At 32.6% G+C, this 6,015-nt stretch overlaps 1 long non-coding RNA gene across 1 annotated transcript; it reads left to right on the top strand.

Moving 5' to 3' along the window:
- Nucleotides 1–3,532: 3,532 nt before the first annotated feature.
- Nucleotides 3,533–5,056, top strand: LOC133194850 (uncharacterized). Its single transcript, XR_009722191.1, has 3 exons — nt 3,533–3,670; nt 4,499–4,874; nt 4,992–5,056. It is a non-coding gene; the product is annotated as an uncharacterized LOC133194850 (long non-coding RNA).
- Nucleotides 5,057–6,015: the final 959 nt, after the last annotated feature.

Here is a 6,015-nt window from a genome sequence, read left to right on the forward strand (position 1 = left end):
TATTTTTTAATCTTAATATTTTATCATACACAACACTATGAATGTAACTGTTTTGAAATTCTCTTTAAAACATATTAGCTGTAAAATATATAGCATACATGTACAGATTAGTTTGATGTTCACTTTCATTGCTCAAATATTCATTTGAAATCTACATTTATTAAGCTTTAACACCCCCCCCCCCCTCCTCCCGCACACACACACATACACACAAAGAAGCTTTAGAAAATTCAACTTACATATTAAAAGTACTGCCATCATTTTATATATGAAGACTCAAGCTGTGTTCAAATGAGTTTGTTTTTCCTGACTGATAGTTTTAAACACTATCTGCATGAACCTCAAAGTTAACCTGTATCACCATGAACCTAAAAAAAAATCAATTTAAAAAATGGTGCAATAATTAATCAGCATCAAAAAGCACCTAAAACATTCACAGACAGACATCAAACACACACAATCCTACAACATTCCCTGATGCCCTTAATTTGATATCAATTGAAAATTATGAATTTGCACTGATTAGTCTCAGCATTGTTAAATTACATGTAAATTAATAATACAGGTAAAAAGCATGTAACTGACAATAATTATACATTAGACAAATACATGTAATCCAGTTAATAAAATATAAAAAAAAAAAAAATGTTAGTGTGCATGTTCACACACACACTGCTTAACTTCTACACAACTGTAGCCTGACCGACTTCTTTGAAAAAATGCACATGTATCTCCTCGTTCATGTAATTCTATTCCATGAAAATAAAAGTTTTCATTTACAAATATTGTAATAAAGCATGGAAACCTCTTTTTTCTTTACCTCTTTCATAAAATGACAAATGCATATCACCTACATACTGCAAGACTCTGCATTAGGTAGCATAGCTGCACTAAGCAGTGTTGATAACTTATTGCCATTCTACTTTCACTTTGACCTTGAACTTCACTGAATACTGATTCCGACCTCATTTCTGAACTTTTGTGTATTGATGATAATCAATAGTGGTGGATGTACTTCTAAAATAATTGTTCCTTTTCTAAATATCTATTAATGGCTCGGAATTAATAAATTGTATAGAATCGATACATTTAATTTACATGCTACAACCCGTACGAACAAGTGAGGCGTAAACCAGCTGGATGAGACATGGAAACCAGCTGGTTTCTAGACGGAATTCAGAATTACGTGTCTTTACCAGGCGTACATGAGCAGGACACGTATTCCTGCTCTTTGCACACACGGAATACGTGTCATTTTCCGCCTCTTGGGCCAGGCGTAATTCTTGTATCAGGCGTAACTTTTTAAAACCAGGCGTAATGCTGAACTTAGTAAAATTGGTAAGGCGTAATGTTGGACTTAGAAAAATTAGTGAGGCGTAATGTTGGACTTAGAAAAATTGGTGAGGCGTAATGTTGGTCTTAGAAAAAAATAGAAAAGGTACAATGTAGGCAAAACATTATATTTCACTTTTCTTTTGTTAACAATAAGTCCATTGGCAATATTTACAGTGAAATACTTTATAGATTAGAAAACTTTAAGATAAATATTTCAGCATTTGTGTTTGTCCTTCCCAACATCATTGTTGAGCTAAGATAATTTCTAGCTGAAATTACAGTCCCATCACAGATGTCCTTATAAGTTCCACCAGCTATATTTCTGTTAAACCACTCTTGCATTTTGCTTTAAAAAAATCCATCTTGAAAAAAAATAGATTGTGGAGTAGATTTATAACAGGTATTTCCAGAAAGAAGTTTTTGGCTTCTTAAATGGTGTTTGACAAAATACCTTTAGACAGATGACACAATCAACATTTTATTGGCCCCCAAACAACGATGACAATGAAAGTGGTAAGCACCATCACAAAGGTTCCTTAGTTGATTTTTTTTTGGACTTTTACTGTTAAATGCATATATGTCAAATGGTATATGAAATGTGTTCTGCTAGCATCACATCTCAAATTATGTTCAAAAGTTGTTGGATTCATCATCTATTTTTGGTACAAATCACAGCAAGCACTAACATGAATACTCTTATTGAAATACGGATGTTACAGAGCAAAGAATGAAGTTGGAAGTCTTGATCATCATGCTCCGTAACATTGCAATTTCTTCAGTGATATCATCCAAAATGTATTCCTCTTCATCAGATAAATCAGAAAAGAGAATAATATCCTCTTCATTATCAGAAAAATCCTCATCACTAAATTTTATGTATCTTTTTGGCAGTTGGGGTTCTTTGTTTCTTAAATGTTGTCATGTTACTCATCAAATCGTCCAGCTCAGACTCTTCATGGTCAGACATCTAATTCAAGAATAAAACACTACTATTATCCAGTTAATCAAATGCATGCAAGTGAACATTAATTTAATCAACTAAAATAAATATATTTTTAAAAACCAGAAATTGGTGTGGAGGTTGTATTGTTACAAGCTAATCAATATGTACAAAAAAATAATTAATTTTCTTTAAACATATTGAGAAAAAAAAAATCGATGAGAACTCATTCGTATTTTTTTTCTCTTGCTTTACATGTACTGTATGATCATCAACAGCTGATCAAGTAGCAGGGATCTATATACGTCCCTGCAAGTTGCAAGAAGTAAATAATTTGTGATCTAATAGTAAAGCGATACAAACAAAACAAAACAATGTTATTTAAGGTGACCTACCTCGCTCATGATGATTATTTCTGCGCCATCGTCTTCTAACTTTAGAGTCGATTTAGTTCCGAGATAATTCGGGTTGCAATCTGTAAAACGGAAGTAACATTCTATTAAATTGATTGTCGATCCCGATATATGTAGGTCGATCTTTTTTTTCTTTTCTTTTTTTTATTAAAAAAAACTGTAAAATACTTACCGATATCAGTTTCCTAGAATCTTCTACTGTTTTCGCGCAATCAATGATTCCTGTTCTTGTTATTTATGTCGGCAAATTTACACATTTCGATCACAAATTCTGTACCTTGTAATGCATCTCATATTTTAAATCTCCATCGTTCCATAAATTAACTTGAGCTGAAATTTGCTAAATTTTACAAACGCTTTCCGTAAGTAACCTTCTTTATTTTGTTTGGTTATTCCATGATTTTCCAGTGTGCCGAGAACAACTGTAAACTAAGGTGTTTTCTCAGAGGCCAAGGAGTATTCTCTATTGAGAAGTTGCTGGCTCGTTTAATACTCCCCCTCAACCGAGCCAGCAACTTCTCAATAGAGAATAGCCAAGGAGAATCGCCTTACAAAATGACCTCAGTGAAATTTATTGATCTACACATTGATTTTGCATCTTAAAAAAAAAAAAAATCGACAAATTAATACTAAAAGAACGCATTTTTTATTTTGAGAGATTATTTTGGGGAAAATTTGTAATAGCTTTTGTATCGATCCCGTCGTGAACCTCAACAGTAGAGCATCTTCGAACCGGGGCTGCAGAAACTTGATATCCCACGCTATCAAAATCCCGCCCGCATGGTCATTTCAAATTTTGTTGCTTTGAAAGAAACATTGCCCTGCCGATTTCTACTTATTTCTGACAACTTGGTTTTACTTGAAAGTGAAAATACTTCGATGAGGATTGCAGTTTGACTGTCGTGGGAGAAAAAGACAAAACGTTGACAATAAGGACGGAATTCGAAGTGAGATACCATCATTCATGGCCCCATCATCAGTGGTAAGAATTTTTTAGATTTTCATACTCATGATACTCCAGCGAGGTTAACACTTTGAAATATATCATATAGTATTATCTATAAAAATTTAAGAAATGTGCTTTGAAAATCATTTTGTTAACATGTATAATGATTAGATTACATGTAGCATTCGTGTTTGTTTACGCATGGAGACCTGTCGTATTTGTAAACTACTGCTGTTCTATACTCCATGATTTTTTTTTAAAATTATCTTTCTATCGCATAATTATCATTTTTAGTATTTATCATTTCGAAAAAATATATACAAAACAAAAAATATACGAGGCATTTTCCACTTTTTTTTTTTTTTAAAGTCGGGTTCAAGATTAGGGAAATATAAAGTCGCATGGATCACAACATGGTATGATGGTATGAATTATAAATTTGCCACACGGCGCGGTGGCTGTCTTAAAAATTTTACTAGACAAAATAATTACAGTAATTTTAATCAAAAGCTGTCCTGATAACAAATAGAGTGCACTTTCTGATAAGCTGACCATGTTAATATGGTTAAGGTGATGTTTAATGGGTTGCTACAATGCATAGGTGGATCGGAAACTTTTCATACCCAATCAATATATATATATATATATATATATATATATATATATATATATATATATATATATATATATATATATATATATATATATATTCTCATAAGTTTCTTGTATTCGTTCCTTCCTACTGACTTACAAGGGGTCTGTTTTGTGTTTCTTAAAAAGGGGGGGGGGGGTCAAGCTCAGATATGCTACACAAAGCTCACATTTCTTGGTGATAATTTTTTTTATATGTGTGTGTATTTGTAGATGATGAAGAGGAACTAACAAAGTTTGCTATTCGGCATGCAGCAAATTATTAGGAAACTTGCAGGAGAAAGCAAAAGATATTCCAGAGAGACTGTTTAATTTCTCAATCTAAACACAGAGAAAGCAAATGGGAAGAGAACAAGGGCTCCAACAGACAAAATAAAAGAAATTAAGGAACATGATGAAGAGTTTATCCCAAATAAGAAGAAGAAAAACACTGAGGATACAAGAGAGAAGAAACAGGAGCTAAGTCCCAAGGAAAAGAAGATACCAAGTCACAAAACTCCTCCCTTGAGAAAACACTCTACTACCAACATTCTTTCATTGGTAGTAGTAGTAGATATTAGCATTTCATCCCATGGAGGATTGTGTTGAGGTTAGATAATAATAAAAAAATAAAAACCTAAATAAAGTATTTGTAAAATACGCATTCAATATTTGATATATTTAACTATATGCACGACTTTAATATATTTCTATTCCTATCATCCAGATAATCAAGAAGCAAGCTTCCTGTGTCCAAATCCTCCTTCTTCAGAAAAACCAAGGGAGAATGACCAGGATATTTCACCCCCTGGAATATCTGAAAGGGTAAGATTTTCATGCCCCCAATTGAAGGATTGGGGATATATAGTGTTTGGTCTGTCTGTTTGTTTTCCTGTCAACCCATTATGTAATACAACAATTTTTTTTCTCTAATTGTAAATACTGATCTTGTTGGACATAATGCATGTGATTTCAGACCTACATTAAAGCATGGCTACAATTTTCCTTCAGGTTATGCCCTTTAGTGGTGTGGAGAAAATGAAGGAAAAAAGTGAACCAAGAACTGAACAATGCCATCACAGAGCAAGTCTCATTGCAGGACAAAAATTTAAAAAGGAACATGGGAAAGAAAAATATGAGAATGCTAAGAAGAGCTCAGTGCATGATACAAGCTAAGCTAATGTAAAACACACTTATTGCGAAGTACAATGAATGAACAATTTTGATTAGGCGTAGTTCATTATATCCATTAAGTTCACAGCAATATTCTAAAATTTAAGGAAATGAAAATCACTATAACCATGAATTCATTATAAGCATCTCTGCTGTAATACAAAGTCATCAGAGATTGGTACACTGTATTTTCAAGATAATTTATAATTTTTGTATAATACAAATTTTGAGTTTTCCTTAAATGGGAAGATTTATTAATGTAAAGTTTATTTGAATGACATTTTGTTGTCCATCAAAATGTTAAGAAAAACTGCCTTTGAATGTTATTTAAATTGATAAAAAGATATGGGTGTTTTGATAAAATAAATACTTAGTTTTCAAAACATGTAATGTATTTTGTATATATCATTGTGTATTGCATGCCTGGAATTTTTTACGCCTGGACATTTTTACGCCTGGACAGTACGATCCTTAACGCCTGGTCTATTGAAGAGACGTAAAATTTGCATATTACGCCTCTTTTTACGCCTGGTTTCCGTCTCATTTGACGCCTGGTTTACTTATATGGTATTGAGTCA

This window comes from Saccostrea echinata, unplaced genomic scaffold (genome assembly GCF_033153115.1).
Source record: "Saccostrea echinata isolate AGI-Se365-2 ecotype Australia unplaced genomic scaffold, CSIRO_AGI_Sech_v1 ptg000029l, whole genome shotgun sequence".
NCBI lineage: Eukaryota > Metazoa > Mollusca > Bivalvia > Ostreida > Ostreidae > Saccostrea > Saccostrea echinata.